Genomic DNA, 21,659 nt, shown 5'->3' on the forward strand with positions numbered 1-21,659 from the left:
TACATCCAAACTTTTTGGTATGTTCCTTCACAGGAAAGACGGCCGTAGCGTGAGAAGAACCTCCGCAAATCATGCATTTAGCATCCATGCGACAATGTTTGGTATCATGATTCCACTTTTGGCACCGATGGAACTGAGTGGGGTTCTGGAAATTTCCTCCAGGTTTCTGGAAATTTTCCCATGCCACACGGACATCGAACATAAGTCTTGCTTTTTCTAAAGCTTCACTATCATGCAGATAACTTTTGTTTAAGTGAACTTATTAGTATTCTTGAAAAAGCCCTTTCCGAAGAATGCCAGATTGGGTTCTCTTTTTCATACTGGGGAAAATCCAAGTAACTATTTTTTCCTTCTTTTGATTTCGTCAGGTAAGTCACCTGCAACCAGGTAAGAGAAACGTTTCAAGATGACCATGAACAAACGTTTATTTTTATCGTCATAACTAAAAATGTGCTTCTTATCTTCAAGATGTTTGAGAAGAAGTTTGCGATCTTTAAGAGTTTCGAGGAAAACGCGAAAGTCTCCTTTCTTTGCGATTTGGAAGGAAACCTTGTTTCCCCTAATGGAGTTCACGATCTTCTGCCTAAATTCCCCAAATTCGGAACAACTGACCACGATAGGCGGCACTCTTTGCTTCCTCACTTGAATCAAAGAGCCTGGGCTAGAGGCTGCTTCGATTTGGTGTACGGAAAATTTGTCTAGAGCATCGAACTGATTGCTCACTTCGATGCAATTATCAACATTATTCATTTCACCCTTGGAAGAAAGTTCGCATTCCGGAAAAACATCCTTTCTTCCATTTTTGCCACGTTCAGTGACAGTTTTAGAATCCACCTTTTTTGGAAGGAAGTTGTGAATTCAGAGATTCACCCTTCCTTTTGTTCGTTGTTGCAACCATGTTCAGTGAATAAACGGAAGATAAAGTGACCTTCTGAGAACTTTTTTCCCAAGTCGGTGTCCAAGAAGCTTTCGCTAACGAGTCCAACGGAACATCGAAGACATGGGTTCGAAAAAGGATCGAAAAGGGATCATTAGTGGAGAAAATAGTACTGAAAAGAATTATTTTTGTAGCACTTAGACTTACTGTTTTATAGCTTTATGTAGTTTTAACTTTCGCGGAATCTCGTTTCGAACGCAATTTTTTACAGCATCATTCGAAATATCGCATACCCTTACTCTTGGGGTAAATTAGCTACGGTATGCACACAGATGGAGTAGATAGAGCAGAACATGGTTTCCAACTCGAAAGACAAATTGAATATTGAAACCCGTCGTTCATTGTCCGCGCAGATTTTGTCAGCCGATAAATTTGCCAAAAATCGCTCCCATCACCCCATCAACTCGCCTATAGTATATTTCTGGTCCAATTGGTGGCATTGGCGAACCACCCCACCCGAATTAGTATGCTCTCGAAAATTGCAACATTAAACTCTAGGTGGTCGAGTGTTTTCTGCCTTCTTCATTCGGAATGTTTTTCTTGTTTCGCTTTTTTGCAGCTGAATTGTTTTAATTTGGAAAATGTTTTCGGTGCAAACTGGTACCCCCGCTTCATCATCTCCGAATCTCGTCCAGCCAGCGCCCAGCTTGGGCAATTTACTAAACGGAGCAAATTAAGACAGCAGGCGTTGCGTCCAGCATGTCGATGAGTTTGCGGTCGTGTTGGACGGAGGCGAACTTGGGTTGCTTGGATCATCATGGGAACAGACTACCCACAGAAGAAATCCGCTCCCAAAATGGTGTGAAGTTCTAGAAAAGCGAAAAATACAAACCACCCATCACAGGAGGACAGTTCTTGGGGGGTGTCGGTAAGGCGAATCGAAGTATAACAGATAATAGTGGCCGGTGGAACGCGAAAGGTGAACCTGAAGAATCACGAGTCTGGAACGAAGAGAACGGCGAAAACCGGAGGAAGCCCCCCAGAAGGAAGTGAAGAAGAGTGAGTGTGCGGGGTAGTGCGGGGGAGGACACGGTTCAAGAATCTTTAATAGATTGGAGCAGCAGCAGTCAGGGGGAAGCAAAAAGCAGGAAGAGGCCGATTCATGCTACAAATTTCCTCTCTCCATCGTCATCATCACCGTCGTGGTTGTTGTTCAGAATCATCGAAGTAGCCGTTGCCTGATTACCGCCGACGAGTTTGTGTTCTCTCAGAGGAGCAGCGAAGAGAGAGAGAGAGAGAGGGGAGGAAGTACTTAAATTGCCTTCTCGCTCGTAATCCATCATCCAGTGCCTGTGTGCCAGGTTGAACCCGGTAAGTACATTTTCCAGATTTTGTTGTCTTTCCGTCATGCTTCCCGATTTTGATGCAATGGTAAATTGGGTAACAGTGATAAAACATATTTGATTCGATAGGTGTCCCTTAAAAGTTGAGAATCACTGTCTGTTGAAGTGATTTTCAACTTTTTTGAGGAGGTGTGATTGATTGATTTTTCGTCATAAAATACAAAACATTCATAAGAAGTACAATCGGTGCTTTTTTTTAGAAAATTGGACTGGACGGAATTGATCGAAAGAAGAAAAGAATTTCAATGCCAATTTCCTAGCTAACTAGGAACATAAAAGAAAATTTGCTTAAAGTAGGAGGTCCGCTGCACAACTTTGTCGAAAACACAAACTTTCTAGCTTACCAGGAACTTGAGATACAGAATATTAAAGAAACTTGCTACTACCTAGCGGATGAATTTTCAATCCTATTTCTCACTGCCAGAGAGCTTCTGATCTATTGGACAACTTTTTCGAAGACACCAATCTTCTAGTTCCCCAGGATTTAAAACTATAGAAGTTTGGGGAAGTTTTATTACTAACGTCACCTACCGGATGAATTTTGAATCAGATTTCTTATTGATATACTGAACAACTTTGCCGAAAACACCAATTTCCTAGCTTATCAGGATCTCGAGATATAGAAGGTCAGCCATTCCATGAAAAACCGATCTAGTGGGTCTCCGAATTCCGTGCAAATTTGCTATTTTGTTCCTTATCCGAAAAAGGGATACACGTATTTTTGGATTTTTTGATTAGGGTGACCATTTCCGAAATAGGGTGACCAGAAAAATCGCGATTTTGCAAAATTTTTATTTTAAAAAAAATTATAACTTTTGAACCGTTTGACCGATTTTCATTTTTTTGGACGAAATGAAGGGTAAAGACTTTTCGGAAAAAATATAAAATTTCACAAAAAATGTGTTTTTTACATGAAAAAACTCAATAGTTTCCGTTTTTTCGCGTTTTGAAGGCCTCGGGACCAAAGGGGCTATTGCTGCTCTCATTTTTTCTTAAAAGTTCAGAAAATTTTACGTAAACTGTCAAATTTTCAACGATGTATGTTTGTTAGTTTTTGAGATATATTTTTTTGAAAATAAAAAATCAGTCATTTTTCATCGGCACACACTGTAGATCTCAGCGCATTAGATTTGTAATGTTAAAAAAAAATATAACTTTTGAACAGCTCAACTGATTTTCAATCTTTTTTTTTATGGAAAAAAAGCTAAAGGTCTCAACTTTTCAGAAAACATAGAAAAAAATAGAAAACTTTGAAAAAAAAAAAAATTTTTCACATTAAAATATATGAAAATTTCTAAAAAAAACTAAAATTTTTTATACTTTTTCACGTTCAAACATATTTTTATCAGATTTTTCAATTTTGTCTGAATAGTTGAAATTTTAAGCTTTCATTCCATACAAAAAGATTGGAAATCGGTTAAGCTGTTCAAAAGTTATAATTTTTTTAAACAATACAAATCTAATGCGCTGAGACCTACAGTGTGTGCCGATAAAAAATGACTGATTTTTTATTTTCAAAAAAAAAAAATATATATATATCTCAAAAACTAAAAAACATACATCGCTGAAAATTTGACAGTATACGTAAAATTTTCTGAACTTTCAAGAAAAAATGAGAACAGCGATAGCCCCTTTGGTCCCGAAGCCTTCAAAACACGAAAAAACGGAAACTATTAAGTTTTTTCATGTAAAAAACACATTTTTTGTGAAATTTTATATTTTTTCTGAAAAGTTAAAATCTTTAACCTTCATTTCGTCCAAAAAGATTGAAAATCGGTCGAACGGTTCAAAAGTTATAATTTTTTTTTAAATTTAAATTTAGCAAAATCGCGATTTTTCTGGTCACCCTAGTCAAAAAATCCAAAAATTCGTGTATCCTTATTTCGGATAAGGAATAAAATAGCAAATTTTCGCGGAATTCGGAGACCCACTAGATCGGTTTTTCATGGAATGGATGAGGTTGAAGAAAATTTGTTACTAGTGCCATATAGCGGATGAATTCTCAATTTGATTTGTCACTGCCAGACAGTCCTTGAGCTTATGAACAACGAAGACACCACAACCTTGTAGCCAGTGCTGTTAAATGTCATGAATATCACATGACTTTGACATTTGATTATTTCCAATATCATCGTTCCTTGTGGAAAACGTCATCTGATTTTTTTTCTCGGTGACATTTTCCGAATTACTATCGGTTGGCTATATTTACTGATATGATATTTCGCATGGAAGGGTGCTATAAGCATTTCAATTTTTCCAAAATTTTGATATTTAACAGCACTGCTTGTAGCAAATCAGGATATTAGGCTTTGATTACACTGCTGAACACGTTTTTGTCTCAAGCATCAAAATACCACTATTTACTCAATTAAGGGTTGCTGAATCCATTGCCGTTTTCAAAAATATCATATTACGTCTAGTTTTTGAAATATTCCCTGTTGAAAATGCAAAATTTGACTATATCAGCCAACTTGCATGCAAATTTGCCAGCTTGTATGGCACTTAATTTGCCATTATTTGCTTAATTTGCCATAGAATTTAAACTTCATGTGTTAAACAACACTTATTATAAGAGTTCATAATGTTATCGGTGCTTAAAAGTTATTTTTTTATGGTTTAGAAAAGTATTGTATTTTGCCATATAAGAGAAACGAAGAATTTTGTATAGAGACTGCAAGCATGTTGAAAAAATCGATTAAATCTAAATTTAATCGTTCAATTTCAACCAAATTATATTTAAAATGAAAGTTTAAGTTATATTATGCATGCTTGGTGGATAAGATTACAAAAAAGTTTGATAAATCATACTTTAAATTTTATGTGAACATCAATAAAACCAGTGTTGTATACAACTTTGGCGACCTGTGGCTAAAAATTGTGACGTGCTGGAACATTTCTGAGAACGGCATCAGATTCAGCAACCCCAAATGTACTCGAGACACATAATTTGGTTCTTGAGACACGCAAAGATGTCATTTTTGTTACGCTGTGTTACATTACGAGTGCAATGCACAAAAGTTCGTTCTAGAGATTCCTCCAAGATTTTTTTTGATGATTCCTCCAGGAATTTTACCAGAAATTCTTATAAGATAATCTCTACAGTGATCCATGCATCGGTTTTTCCAGGGATTATTCCTCTAGATATTTCACCAGAAATTTCTTCACGAAGATTGAAACCAGATTTTTTTTTGGCCGGATCAGATAGAGCTTCAGGAGTACCTTTAGCATTTCCTCTAGAAATTCTGCCTGAACTGCCTGCAGGCTTTCTTCCAGGAATTCCTCCAAGAAAAACTCTACAGGGATACCTCTAGAGATTTCGCAACTAGTTTCTTAAGGATTTTCAGCAGGATTCGTCCAGGAATTTCTACAAGAATTAATACGTGAACTTTTCCAGGGATTGGTCCAGGTATTTTTCAATCGATTTCTCATAACTTTCGTTCAGAGATTCCTCCAGAAATTCTTCCGCAGACTCCTCCAAGCATTTCTCCAGAAAAATATCTACAGGGATTCTTGGAGAAATGTCTCCAAGGATTGCTGCATAGAATCCTCCAGGGGTTCCACTAGGATAACTTTTTCTAGGATTTCTCCAGATAGTTCTTCAGAAATTCCTTCGAGGATACATGCTGGATATTCCCCCTTCTCGAAATTCCTCTAGGAATTATTCTGGAGATTTCTTTAGGGTTTCTCCATGGATTGCCCCAGAATCTCCAGAAATTTCTGCAGGAATTCTTCCAAGGATTCACCAGGAATTCCTCCAGAGATTCTACAAAATATTGCTTCACAAATTCATCAAGGTATTCCTCAAAAATTTTCCTCCAGCAATTCTCCCAGAGATAACTTTAGAAAAAAAGCTACAGGAATTACTCAAAGTTTTTTTTCTTGTAATTCTGAAGAGATTTACTTAGCAACATCACGTGACAATAGTTCTAGACAATAATGCCAAGAATCCTCCCAGGCATTCCTTGAAGATATTTTCCAGAAAATCCTTCCCTGTAGTTATTATTGGAGAATTATCTAGATAAATTCCTGAAGAAATACTTGAAAGGATTCCAGCGGCGATCCCTATCTTTAGAAAAGGTTCTCTGGGGGAATCTCTAGTTGAATCTCTGGAAAAATACCTTGGATTAAGAAGACAGATAAAATACTGTTATTAGTGCCTCCTAGCGGATGATGATAGCGCTTGTTTCATGAAACAACTTTACCGAAAACGTTAAGCTTCTAACTCATCAGGATCGAAGACGAGTGATTAACCCAGTAGTGTCAAGATGATCGGCTAGTTGTTGGACAACCACCCCGAATCCGATTAAACTCGCTAAACGATCCGCTTTTGGTGGTGCTGAATTGCGAACCTTCGACAGCAACATCCGTAGCGTCTCAATAATCTTCCGAATTGATTTAGGTAGAAGCAATCCCTTCCTAACTGCCTCCAGCGCAGTGGCGTAGCTAGGGTTTTCGGGGCCCGGTGCGGAGTCAAATTCGGGGGCCCTTCCAAATAAGGGTAGGTGCCAATTGAGTAGTCAATTAGTTGAAACAATAACACAGCGTAACGAAAATGACATTTTTGCGTGTCTCAAGGATCAAATTATGTGTCTCTAGTAGATTTTGGGTCGCTGAATCTGATGTCGTTCTCAGAAATGTTCCAGCACGTCACAATTTAAAACTACAGGTCGCCAAAGTTGTATAAAACACTGATGTTTACATGAAATTTAAAGTATGATTTTTCAAATTTATTTGTGATATAATCTACCGAACATGCTAAATAAGACTTAAATTTTCAATTCAGATACAATTTATTTGGAATTCTACGATAAAATTTAGTTTAAATCGATTTTTTCAACATGCTTGCAGCCTTCATATAAAATTCTTCGTTTCTCTTATATGGCAAAATACAATACTTTACTGAACTACCCAAAAATAACATTTTAGCATCGAAAATATTATGAACTTTGTTGATAATTATTGTTTTATACATGAAGTTTTAATTCTGTGGCAAATTAAGCAAATAAATTGCCGTACAAGCTGACAAACTTGCATGCAAGTTGGTTGAAAGAATCAAATTTTGCATTTTCAACAGTCAATATCTCGAAAACTAGACGTGCCATGATATTTCTGAAAACGACAATGAACTCAGCAACCTTTAGTTTAGTAAATAGCGTATTTTGGTGCTTGAGACAAAAACGTGTTCCGCAGTGTAATATACTTTCAATCAACATTAATATTTAGGTTTGCAAATAAAGGACCTTGTGTTCATCTATTGTTGATGTCGTTTTCAATTTTTATCTAGTAATCAAAATGGTATGGAGAGTTATAAACCGATACAACCACTTCAGGACTGATAGCCGCAAAGTTTTTTTTTTAAGGAACATTAGAGACCTCATGTCAGAAAAATGGAATAAATATGAGTCTGAACAAGAACCACATTTCAAGAAGGATTCGTCAAGTAATCCGTCGTCTGGTCTCAAAGCATCTTCTTAAAGGTTTCTGTGGGATTTATTGATTTTCTTTAGACATTTCATCAGAATGTAATTCAGATATTTGCTTAAAGTTTGCTTCAACTATAAGTTCGAAGATTTTTTTACAGACTTCCCAAGGAATTCCTCCTTAATTTTCATTCGAGGAACCGTAATATACTCAACTAGAACTTTACCCACTAATTTTTTTTGTCAGATTCTTTCAAAAAAAAAAATCCCAAATTAGTTCTTAAAGAATTGTTAAAAGATTTATTTTGGAATTTGTCCAGAAATATGCTAAGGAAATTTTTCAGATTTTTATTAGAAGGAATCCCTCAAAAAACTCGATATATTTCTAAACGAAATCTTAAAGATATCACTAATGAAATACATGATATGATAAATTCCTACGAGAGAGAAGTCTATCAAAGATCGCCGGATCTCTTCTAGACTTTTGAGATAATCTTGGATAAGTTTTCAGAGAAACTAATAATGAAATAATTGTGAAATTACCCAACCAAAATTTGCTAGACGAAAACACTGGAAAATCTCGAGTGAAACTTTGATGAGCTACAGGAATAATTGCTGTAGAAATTTGTGGTTTTAAACAGCACATTCATTTTTAAATTGAGGAATGGGAGTAGAAAAATGATTCCAGAAATCTTTGAAAGTAATCGTTTTCTATGGAGAAATTTATGAGGAATCCTCAGTGAAATTAATGGAGAAATTCCTGGGATAATCAGTAGGGTAATTTTTAAAGTATAAGTTTTGAAAACGGCTGGAAGTATTTCTAGAAAATTGCCAAAATTTACACGAATTACATCAATTGTAGAATAAACCTTTGTTATTTTCGTGGAAAAAATCTGTAAGAATATTTTTAAGGTATCTCAGTGTAAAACCTGGAGAAATCGATACAAGCATTTCTTAATAGAATTTTCGTTGTAATTCCGTTGTTGGACTGCTGAAGGAGTTTCTGGAGCAAATTTTGAATGAAGTCCTCTTAGCATATCTTGAGAAATCATTTTAGAGATTTCAAGACAAATTCCTGGGAGAATTGCTAGAGGAATCTCTATAAGAATTTTTGTGGGATCCCTGGAGAAGTCTTTGTATGTATACCTGGAGAAAGTTCTGGATGAATCTCCAGAAGAATTTCTGAAGATGAAAATCAATGAACATATGGAGTAGTCGCGTAGTAATATCTTGAGCCTAGAGAATTCACATATTTATTCATTGCATTGCGAAAATGGAACAAGAGTTTTTAGATGTATAAGATGTTCTGCATAGAAAAGAGACTTTAGAGGCCTTTGTTCACTTTTGTTCGCGTTATCGAAATATGATTTGATATTTTTCAAGAATTTATAAAATATTGTGTACAAATATTCATTTCGGCTTGGCTCAGGATATGGCTTATAATAAAATGTTTCCAAACCAGTGTATGGCTTCCTTAATTTCAAATTATAGAAGGCCCCCTGATACTCGATGATTACCAGAACAATGTATTTTTGAATCTAAGCGATTTTCGGTTCAAAAGTGTTGATCTGTAGTGTTGAAATAAACGCTACTCTTATCAATATACTAGATGATGATATAGGGGCCCCTACTTATTACCAATTCAGGGTCCTTCCAAACGTAAATTGTAAAAAACTCAATTTCTAATACTATGATAAATGTTCACCATGATCTAGGGTCCCTAAGAACCGGGGCCCGGTGCGGATCGCACCCACCGCATTCACCCTACTAACGCTACTGCTCCAGCGCCTCGCCTTTAAGGCATTCTTGCAGACGTGCCAGGTTTTGTACGTCAGAAAGCTGCACGCCTTCATCGACGTGTCATAGCTGCTCTTGTTGTCCAGAAAACGTTGGCAACTTTCTGGAAAGGAATTGTCGAGCAGATAACTTCGCCTTCATTGGCCTTCGATGCCTATTCTGCCGTCTTCGTTCGACTTCTTCGTGCTTCTGAAGTCAGTTCTCCACCTTCTCTTCTTCTTCGGACGTCTCCCAACTCTCCACTGCACTTCCGAAGTTCTTCGGAGCTCTTTTCGTACTCGCTGCAGCTTTCTCCTTCATGCTCGCAGCTTCTTGCATCTTCCTCGGATGACTTTTCCTCTTCTTCATAGGAAGTTGTTGCCCCTTCTAACTTCTTCTTCTTCTTTTCTGGCGTTACGTCCCAACTGGGGACAAAGCCTGCTTCTCAGATTAGTGTTCTTATGAGCACTTCCACAGTTATTAAGTGAGAGCTTTCTTTGCCGATTGACCATTTTAGCATGTGTATATCGTGTGGCAGGTACGAAGATACTCTATGCCCTGGGAATCGAGAAAATTTCCTTTTACGAAAAGATCCTCGACCAGCGGGATTCGAACCCACGACCCTCAGCATGGTCATACTGAATAGCTGCGCGTTTACCGCTACGGCTATCTGGGCCCCTTCTAACTCTTGAACACAAATTGTGCCAATAGCTCATCAACTTTAATGAGTGCAACCAAATTTTAATTGCAATCAATCTTTAAAATCTTGTTCATACCCAATACGATACTGTGTTTCATTGTTTGTTTTCACAAACACTTACGGTACGTGTCAATTTAAAATCGCTTTTAACGTAATGAGTGTTTTCCATTACTTTCCATTCGTCGGTAAATTACAGGTTTTGCTCAGAGTTTGCATAACAAGCGGTAACAGAATTGGGGCAGTCTTCAAGCCAACACTTTTTTCCTCATTTTATGAAAAGGCCCATCGGTTATTTCCCCCCACTCGGGTTCCTTTCGGCTGCACCGTTCGCGCCCGCTGTTGTTTATTTGAAGAAGAACCATAATCACTACCACACCACAACCCATGCAACATACGCCTTTTCATTAAGCATTCTTTTCCCATTTGCCTGCAATTGCTCTGTTTTTTTTCTGTTGTATTTCGCTATTTTCCTTCCGACCGACCCAAACAGTTACAACTGCCAGATTTCATGGTTATGGCGTGGCGCAATTCTCTGTTCGTGGCAGCTGACCCGTTGCAATCTTCTTAAAAGGCAAAACGGAGCATCGTTCCGAGTCCCGAGTCCAGAGTTGGGGTTCTTCTTTGACCCATTTCGAATGGGGTATGGTGGAACACAAGAAAGCATTCGGACTTTGCACTCGACGTTCGACGACGCACAAAAAAATGCAGTTAGACGAGAAGGAAAAGTGTGTTTATGACTTGCCATTTGCATGCGAAAAGAAAAAGGTGCCTTGTTGTGATTTGAATACGCCCAGACTCAAAGGTGGTGACCGTTTGCAAACGGGTTCGTCGCCTAGCCTTAGGTGATTCCGATTCCGGATTGACCAAACTGCGAAAAAAGCTTCTAAAACTCAAGTGATCAACCAAGTTCAAACGCTCAAATTGGATTGAAATCTCTAAACTTGCATCAACGGTGTTTTTTTTTCTAAAATTTATTTGTATACCATTTTAAACATTACATTCTTTTTTTTTATATCTACAAAAGTATTCTGTGTTAGACAACACTATCATCCTAATTTGGTAAAAATAAATTCAGCTTTTATTAGAATTTTGCTAACAACATATTACATTTCATTTGCCGTAGCAGTTCAGAATTTTAACAGGTGAGTTGATTTCATATACCGTAATTCGGGGTGTAGTTGATCAGTGGGGAGAAGTTGATCATTCCTGTACCCACATGTATAGACTGTTAATAGAGCTATGACCCTATTTCAATTAATACATTTTCTAAGTTGTAGCATTACCTGATAGCTACTCTTGTTGTTCCTGATTCCAGCTTGCCATTCAAGGTAATTATACCATGTAAAAACAGATTTTTTTATGAAATGTTTGATGAATTGTTTAAGGGTTTTCCTCCAAACAATCGACTATTTCCACGGCTATATGGAGCCACCACTTAAAAAAACTGTTTCATACATTCCAGATATGTTTTGTGTAATCAGTTTTGTGTTTGCATTGAGTATAGAAATTCTTTTTCAAAGAAAAATATGTTTTTTTCGCGAGCGGGTTGCTAATTTCAAAGAAAATAGCATACCTTTAGGCGTTTAATGTTAGGTAATCTGTAATTCAAAACCTTCAATTCTAAAATTGACCGATTTATCAACAGGTTGTAAGATTTTTGAGACTTGATTCAGATTCAGTGATGCCAAATTTAGTGAATAGCATATCTTTTTATTGTAGGAAATCCTTCGCAATAATTGATCAACTTCACCCCGGAATCAAAAAATCCACTTTTTGATTTCTAAAATATGTTTTTGATATTATGACAATGTTTCGTCAAAATTTCGTTTATATAATTCGATAAACATTCAACCAGTGCGCGTTTGAAAAACATTTGGATGATAATACATGCATCCTACTAGGAATTATAGAATAGAATCGCTCAAAAGTGATCAACTTCCCCCCCAGTTTACGGTACTTATAAGAGGTAAAAAAACGCTTTCAATTCACCTAACCTAAATTAACAACGCAGTAATCCTGGCAATAGAAGATTGCAACAATTTTTGTCTAAAATTATTAATAATTTCATTCAACATTTGGATGGATTCATTGGATACCTACCTTGATACCTTGATGGCTACAGCGTAGCATCACGCCATTGCCGGGCGTATTGTAGAGCTCCATCTTCGTCGGTCTTGGCGAAACTTCTCCAGTTGCCCCGAACGTTTAGGGTCGCCAGGTCCTCTTCCACTGCGTACAGCCAGCGTATTCGTGGTCTACCCCGATGCCGCCGACCTCTACCTGGTTCCCTGCTGAATATTATTTTCGAAATTCTTTCTTCCGACATTCGCACTAAGTGACCAGCCCACTGAAGTCTGCCGTATTTTACACGCTTGATAATATTCGCATCTTTGTACACTTGATACAACTCGTGATTCATGCGTCTGCGCCACACACCATTTTCGAGTTTCCCACCGAGTATTGTCCGCAGCACTTTACGCTCGAAAACACCGAGAGCTTTCCGGTCTGGCTCTTTCAACGTCCACGCTTCGTGCCCGTAGAGAGCCACCGGAAGAATCAATGTTTTATACAGGGCGAATTTTGTTTCGGTATGCAAGCTGCGGGATCTAAGCTGGTTACGTAGTCCGTAAAAGGCCCTGTTCGCAGCCGCAACACGTCTTTTCACTTCGCGGGAAACGTCGTTGTCACATGTCACAAGTGTTCCAAGGAAAACAAATTCTTCAACAACTTCAAACACATCCCCATCAAACACTACCTCAGCACTTACACCACCATGCCTGACTCTATCTCTACCTGCAACCATGTACTTCGTCTTGGTAGAATTGATGGTCAGGCCTATCCTCGCTGTCTCCCTCTTCAGAGGCACGAAGGCCTCTTCCACTGACCTACGATCGATTCCAATCAGGTCTATATCGTCCGCAAAGCCAAGGAGCATGTGCGACCTTGTGATAATAGTGCCATTTCTTTGCACGCCAGATCTCCTAAAAGCACCCTCAAGTGCAATGTTGAACAGTAAATTCGAAAATGCGTCTCCCTGCTTCAATCCGTCTAACGTCACGAACGAGGTTGACACCTCGTCTGCGATCCGAACACTTGATTTCGAACCATCCAGCGTAGCACGTATCAGCCTAATTAGTTTCGCCGGAAAACCATTTTCAGACATTATCTGCCAAAGCTCATTTCTTTTCACTGAGTCGTACGCCGCCTTGAAATCAATAAACAGATGGTGAGTCTGCAAGTTATACTCCCGGAATTTGTCTAGGATCATTCGCAAGCTAAACATCTGGTCCGTTGTCGAACGGCCCTCACGAAAACCAGCTTGGTATTCGCCGACGAAGGAATCCTCGAGCGGTCTCAGTCTGTTAAACAGGATGCGCGACAGAATTTTGTACGCCGAATTCAGCAGGGTAATTCCTCTGTAATTGGCACACTCCAGTATGTGCCCTTTCTTGTAGATAGGGCGGATGAGGCCATCCAACCAGCCGGTGGGCAATTCTTCGTCCTCCCATACCTTCAGAAGTACTCGGTGGATCGACTGGTAAAGCTGCTCGCTTCCGTGCTTGAGAAGCTCGACCGGGATCTCGTCCTTCCCAGCAGCCTTACAGTTCTTCAGCTCGCTGATAGCCTTTTTAACCTCTCCTATGGTCGGTGGGTCCACAGCTTGATCGTCATCATCTATGTTCATCCTGTTCCTCGCTACATTTCCATTCTCACCGTTCAACAATTGCTGAAAGTGCTCCTTCCACCTTGCAGCCACCGCAGTTTTATCGGTCAGCAAATTCCCTTCTCGGTCATTGCACATGGCGAGCACTGGTACGGTATTGTGCCGCGCACCGTTGACCATTGCATAAAATCTCCGCATATCATTCCGGTTCATGCTTTCTTGTGCGTCAGCTACCACACTTTCTTCGTGCTGCCTTTTCTTTCTGTGGTGGATTCGCTTTTCTTCGGCTCTCGCTGCCCTGTACCGCTCTCTGTTCTGTCGGGATAGGATAGGGTCCCACAGGCTGTCGACGTTTCCAGCAACGTTGATTCTTCCCAACTTCTCGTCTAGTTGCTGACGGTACTGCGCAGCTACCCCATCAGTCGACAAGCGTTGTATATTGAAGCGTAGCGTTCTGGGTGTTGCGGAACTCGTGACGCTGGATAACCGCGCCCGAATTTTAGCTACAACGAGATAATGATCCGAGTCGATATTAGGGCCTCGGAAGGTCCTGACATCAATGACTTCTGAGAAATGTCGCCCATCAACCAGCACGTGGTCTATTTGGGAGCAGGCATCGCCACTCGGGTGTCGCCAGGTGTGTTTGCGGATATTCTTTCGCGCGAAGTATGAACTGCTGATTGCCATCCCTCTAGCAGCAGCGAAGGTTACTAGCCGCAGGCCATTATCATTGGTAACGGAATGAAGGCTTTCCGTTCCAATGACGGGTCGGAAAAAATCTTCTTTCCCGATCTGCGCATTTGCGTCGCCGATGACTATCTTGACGTCTTGTTTTGGGCACTCTCCGTAGGCCTTATCCTCATAGAACTCATCCTTCATGTCATCGGGCTTATCGTTCGTTGGCGCATATATGCTGATCAGGCTATAGTTGAAGAACTTGCCCTTCATTCTCAACACACAGATTCGGTCGCTTACCGGTTTCCACCGAATAATTCGCTTCATCTGCTTCCCAATCACTATGAAGCCAACTCCACGTTCTGATCTGTCGCCACCGCTGTAGTAGATGTGGTACTTGAATGAAGTGTTGGCGATGGGGTCCACCGCTCGGAATTCGCGTTCTCCGGTTCTCGGCCAGCGTATTTCCTGGATAGTTGCCACGTTCACGCCGACATTCCGCAGTTCACCAGCCAGGAGCCCAACACGCGCGGGTTCATTCAAAGTTCTCACGTTCCAAGATCCAACTTTCTAATCGTTGTCCTTTATTCGTTGCCGGGTCTGTTGCCGTAAAATCAATCCGTTTGCTCTACTTTTGCCTTTCTTGGTTGGTGAAGAGTCTTCGATAGGCCACCTAACCAGGGTTGCGCTACCTACATCGTGCTAGAGGGGCTGCCTCCTCGATGCTGACACGATACAGCATCGTCCGCTTGTTCTTTACATGATGACCACGGTCATAGCCATCACAACCATCCACCTTTATCAGGGCTTTGGACCTGTAGCTCTGGTTCTCAATAGTTTCAAGTTCTTTCGGACATGCTACTATAGTGAGCCGTCATGCGCTAGCGGTGTTATTATTCATTGGATATTCTATGTATATAACTCAAAGAGGGAGCTCCAGTATAATTTTCAATATATTTTTTTTTGAATAATCAGCAGAGATTTCTTCTTGGTATTACAACAGCTGGGCCATATTGGTACAGCATTCAACATGGCTGGCCTGAAAATTTGTTTGAAGATCAAAAGCTTGTTCTTAAGACATAATTTTGATTTTCTGTGGTAAGACATAATTTTGATTTTTGCCTTGAGGAAAACCAGCTCTTACAGCAAGTCTTGCAGACCTAGAGTTTTGACCTGAAGTGTACGATTTGACAGATAACTTTGTATTATTCTAACAATATATGTTGGAAAATTAAAGTTTTTAATTTTACAATCAAGAATTCATACCAAACACTGTTGAATGCTTTTTCTATGTCTAGAAGAGCAAGACCAGTATAATAGTAGAATAAAATATAGACTATACAATGTTAGATAATAAGGAGCTTCTCTAAATCATACGAGCCGAGTTTTCTGATAATGAATGCAAATCTATAGAAAAACAGAACATTTATAGCGATGTGTATATTATTTTAGTGTAAAAAAAGTGATGCTACTATTAGAAGGGATAATTTAATATTTTAAGAAATTTATTATCATTTGGAAGCAATTTATATTTTTTTATGAAAATATTGAGTTAGAGAGGTAAACTTGCATAGGAAATTGGAACAGATGGCATTGAGTTAGCTAACATCGAGAGTGGTATTGACTTACAGAGAGATCAAAGCATGCTAGATTGAAGGGACCGCACATTCCATCGAGTTAAAGGAAATATGAAGGTACATACAATCGAGTAAGGGAGAATTTACTGTCTTATGTCTAATGATTCTGTAGTTTAGTATCCTTTATTATTCTACTGAAGGTAGAGCTTTAAAACCACTCATAATATTCCACTAATTTCTGACATTGGGCCAATTTAGTTATTTATCTATTTATGGCCAAATTTGCTGAAATACTATCCATTTATTCCCAGCAACAGAGTAAGGAAAAAAGCGTGATCAAAATTAGTTTAGTTACCAAAGAAACTATGGTTGTACAATAGAAAGCTAAACTGTGAGTGAGTTTTTTTTTTATTTTTATGGTCGTTTAATTGAAAAATCTTATGCTTTTTAAATATGTTCTCATGTTTACTGATCTATAGCAATTTGGAAACGCTTTTCTTTAAATATTTAGATCTTTAAATATTTAATTCGATTTCAAATCTTCTGAAATAACGGTTTTTCCTCTATTGTGCATCTTTGAAGGCGTAGGTTATTTTTCATTTTAAGATTTTAGCAGTTCTTCAACCTTTAAACTTTAAAATTCTCCTAAAATTTCCTTTAAATTTGAAATATTTGTCTCTATAAAAATGAGTGGAAATTATTTTTAAGTTGTCGGGAAATTGTTACTTAAAAAATAACCTCATTAATTAAAAGCCTTTTTATTGATGATGCTTTCGAAGTACAAACCTTTTTTTTTTTAAATACAGATTATCCATTTTTATATTTAACTAGTGGGCCCTGCAAACTTCGTCTTGCCATCAAGTAGGCTGTTGAAAAACGCTATGGATCGTCCCATACGAAATGCCAATTCCGTTCACGCTCGTTTTTTCCAACTTTACCGGTGAATATACGGGGTTTTTTATACACACAAACACGTCGGAACACTTGAAGAATAAAACGGAAAAATAATCATTCAAATCGGTTGACCCGTTCGGAAGTCATTTCGTGACATACAAACACTACTCCATTTTTATTTATATAGATTTCTAATAATCATTGATTTTGAAAACCTTCAAAAACTGATCATTCTTAAAGTTCTCTTATTCGTGTTAGATCAAATTATTTTGGTGGCTTTTATGTTATCACAACATTATACACAAAAAAAAACATCGATTGCGATTTCATTTGTAAATTAAAAAGATACAGCATGCACAAAGTGTCCTCGTAGTTTACTTTTTAAAATGAACAGTCTTACGTTTTTGCCGAAAGTGCTACTTTGGGATGACATTATAAGTCTGGTAGTTGTTTACGTTCCCGATATTTCGGTCGATGGGTTTTGGCTTTTTCAAGTGGCGTAAGGTCTATTCGGCCAAAACCCATCGGCCGAAACGTCGGGAACGTAAAAAACATCGTTTTTCGACTATCAAACTGAGAAAGCCGTTCGAAAGTGGTACTCCAGATCCAGTCGAATTTGCCATTACCACATCAAGAGTTTAAGATCGCTATCTAAGTTCAAATTCTACTTCACATTTTGGTACTGCAAGCAATCACAGTACGAGCAGTACTAGCAGGGGATTTTTTTTATTTCCGTAAAAAGTGGGCCGAAGGGTCTCAGATTTTCATGAAACTTTTTCCACAGACAGGGCTCATCATTATATGAATAAAAAAAAATTGAGAAAAATTGAGGGTCGCTTATTTTCCCGGAAAACTCAGTTGGATTTTTTTTGTTTTCCTCTGACACTACTTACTTTGAAAAATCATAACTCAAGAACGAAGCATCGTAGAAACAAAGTTTTTTGTATGAAAATAAAAGCAAATTTGCTCAGAAATAAAAAAAAAATATTAACTGGAAAAAGTTTTCCACAAAATTTTCCACCGTTGAGAAAATTCGTAAAGAATAGCCGGAAAAACTATGTTCCAATTAATGGAAAACTTTCAAAAATATATTTTTGAGAAGGTAATGTCATATGCTTTAATCGCTGAAATTTTTGAAATGGTATTTTTTTTCGTTTTTGAGTTATGGCCAATTTTGTGGAAAATGACCATATAAGCCTTTTCTTTGAAAACCCATGTTTCAATCGAAGCAAAGAAAAAACAAAGATTTTTTATCAAAGCAATTGCAAATTTTCTAAAACATCTGAGAAAAAGATATGGGATTGGTTTTAATGAAGTATAAGTCGGAAAGCATGATATTTTTCATGAAAAATTACACCACTAAGAAGAACTGAAAAAACTGTTTCTGCCTCAATTTTTCATTACAATGAAAAGGGATTCTTTCTTTTCTATGGAAAAAATATGATTATTATTATTTTGTTTTAATTTTATTTATTTAATTATTCAATATATAACTTACATTTTCATCTTAATACTATCTAAACCAAGAAAATACAGCATGCTTTGTTCTTAATAATACAAAGAAACGAAAATCTTCTGGTGTTAGCAACCAAAGACAATCTTCTCGGTTGAAAAAATAGATAGTAGGATTTAGGAAAAAGTTCATGGAAGGTTTTAACCTACAAAGTAGTTTTTTTTTCTTCAGTTATTCCTTGGATCGTTCCTTCACAAATTTCGTAAGGGATTCCGTCCTTTGTTTTTCAAGGCACTCCTTCAGAAAATCCAGTGGAATGTTTTCCAGCGGTTCAGTTTTTTTTCACTTTTTAAATAATTTTCTCGTTAACAACATCTCATTTCTAATGGGAACGGGCCAGGTCTAGCGATTAGAACACATATCTCTCAGTCATAGATAGTCACTTAAAATCTTATAAGGTATACTGACGATCCTCGTTGGTCTCGAGATAAACTAGCCTAGGGTTAAAAATCGCGTTGATAAAGATAAAAAAAAATCATTTCAACAATTCTCGCGTTGAGTATCATACAGGCGTATCTGCAGTGATCGATTTCTCTTCGTCGATTTTCTCTTTGTATTACTATACGACATTCAATCGATTTTCGAAACATTTTACGGTGCAGAACGATGAAGGATGATGAGTACTTCAGACTGAGTCGAAAATAGCAGTCGAAAGCAGTCACTCAGCCAAGCAATAAATTGAAGAGAAAATCGATGAAGAGAAATCGATCATTGCAGTTACGCCCTTATGATACTAAACGTGAGAATTCTCCAAAAAATCTTCAAAGATTTCTTCAAGAGGCCAGGAACTCTTGCAGGTTTCAATCATGAGGTTTCACAGTAGTTTTATCAAATATTGTTTAAGGATTTCCCCAATAAATACTTACCTTCAGGAATTTTCTGGAATTTTCTTGAAAAATCCTATGGCAATACCTGAATAAATATTTGTGACAAAACAAACAATATTCGAGTATATTGAAAAAAAAATCCGATTAAAATCTTGAAAAAAATTCAAAGACTATTCGAAGACATCTCTGAAGATTTTATTGGTTGATACCCTGAAGATGTCCCAAACGAAAATCAAGGGGAATCGATGAGACAATTACTGAATGGATTTCTGCAGGCCTTCGGATGTTCTCGAGTTTCTGAGATAATCTTTGGAATCATCTGATGAATTTTATATGAAAACTCTCTCCTGGTTGCATTTGTTTTTTTGTGTCCTGTTAGGTCTCTGTTCGTTTTGGGTTCGAGTTCCATTTTTTTTTTCCAAAGAACCAAGATATTAGTTTTACCGTAAAACTTTTTGTTCGTGGTTATACCATAAATGATACTCTTGCAAGAGTATGTTATATACCAGACGCTGAAAAAAAAAATGAGGGCCATTTATATTTTTGACCGAGACATTGGTTTAGCCGTGTTGCACGACAGTTCAGTTATTTTTTTTAGAATTGGTGCATTACATTTGGAACTTTTTCGATTTTACATATAAAATGATCGACTTTGGTAGGCAAGATCTCAGTCATTTATGAACCGATACAAATGGTCTCGGACGTAGAAGAAAATTAATATTTGTAACCTGAGTTTTAATATATTTTTAAGTTTTTGTTTCAATCACGAGTTTAAAGTTAAAAACAGTTTGATAAATGAGAAATTTATGGAAGCCCTACACAAAAACTGTTTCCAGCAAATATGTTCATCTTATCTATATCTACAACTTTGGTGAAGATACCATGAAGCCATTCCTTCATTTTTTATTAAGTTATGTAAATTTTAAAATTTATTTAAAACATAGGAGAAGGTTTCGACCGTGATTGTTTTGTATTATTTGTGTTTTATGGCTGTAGCGGTCATGCGACTCAAAGGAAAAGGGAGTCTATAGAAGCAAATGATGGAAACGAATAGGTGCTCTTTGAGGTTCTAACGAATTCTGCCTGGTCATCATTGAAAATAAGCCTGTTTAACAGTATAAACAGGAAATGTGATTAGATATGAAATAATTCTTATTCAGATGCACTTAAGTGTAATCTTCCAATAAATTCAGTGTTTCCTTCAAATGTCATGATTCGTAGTTTTTAATATCTCACATAGCTACAAGTATTTTTGCCCTCTTTGTTCACTTTTCGCCTCCTATATTCAATTTTTCGAGTTTTGGCCCCCTGGACGAATTCACCCACTTTGGGCCTCAACAAACGAATGTTGTCCTCTAAAGTCGCAATCATATCTGCAATATGGTTCAGAAACCAAAGTTACGAGGAATGATGGATGTAGAGCTTTAGAATGAAACCTTAGCTCTTTAATACCACATTTTTAATAACGATTTAAACATTATTTGTTACTATCCAAAATCGATCTAAGCATGTTTTGGGTAATGCCTTATGCTTCACGGTGTCTCTGGTAGAAAACATTAATATTAAAAAATCAGTATCGCTGAAACACCCACCAAATGAAAGCTTAGGCTTTTCTCTTTCATTTGAGACCGGTTTGAAAATGTTCTATCGGGGGGTCCTGAACATTTTTTTTATTTTAGTAAGAGATACGTACCATAGGTGATCTTCTTCCACCAATAGTATGATACAATGAATCGCTTATACCATATGATGACAACTCAATCGAACCGTAGAAGGCCATGACACATATTTCTGGACAAACATTTGAAAAGGGCTGGAGAGGTCTTGAGCCTTTTTTCAGAAACGTTGCTGTTGAGCCCTTTTTAGCTCGCCCATGCAAACTAACACCACTATCAGAAAGATTAGTGTTAGCTCTTCCTGATACTAGTATATGTAAGCGCGATCGAGTTGAATTGGGCTCAACAGCATCTTACAAAGCCATTGTTTACTAATGTCGATGTGCCCTTTTTAAATGTTTGTCCAGATTTCCATAAAACAAGCTTGTTTTGGCAGTGTTAGTGTTCAGTTGATTATCCCTCTAATACCCAAATTTTTATTTTCGATTTAAGTATTATTTTTCGTTATCTAAAATCGTTCTAAACACGTTTTGGGCATTTATTTATTTGTATTCGCAAATTTTTAAATTTTGGTTTTTGATTTTTATAATTTTTATTTTTGAACATCCCTAGCTTTTTTCATTTTTTCTTGAAGCCTTTTCTAGTTGTTGATTTTTGGCAATAATAAAAATTTTAATTGTTACGGTATTTTGAAAAATATTAAATTTTTAATTTTTT

The 21,659-nt window shown here is 37.5% G+C and overlaps 1 protein-coding gene across 7 annotated transcripts in view; it reads left to right on the forward strand.

Moving 5' to 3' along the window:
- Positions 1 to 21,659, forward strand: part of LOC5566765 — a 190,216-nt gene that overhangs the window by 19,635 nt on the left and 148,922 nt on the right. For 6 of the 7 annotated variants that reach the window (XM_021845778.1, XM_021845903.1, XM_021845942.1 and 3 more), the window contains one exon: positions 1,497 to 2,248. The exons of the other annotated variant lie outside the window; for it this stretch is intronic. The gene's annotated coding sequence lies outside the window, so the exon portion shown is untranslated. The remainder of the gene's footprint in view (positions 1 to 1,496; positions 2,249 to 21,659) is intronic. 7 annotated transcript variants of the gene reach the window in all.

Source organism: Aedes aegypti, chromosome 1, assembly GCF_002204515.2.
Source record: "Aedes aegypti strain LVP_AGWG chromosome 1, AaegL5.0 Primary Assembly, whole genome shotgun sequence".
Taxonomy (NCBI): Eukaryota; Metazoa; Arthropoda; class Insecta; order Diptera; family Culicidae; genus Aedes; species Aedes aegypti.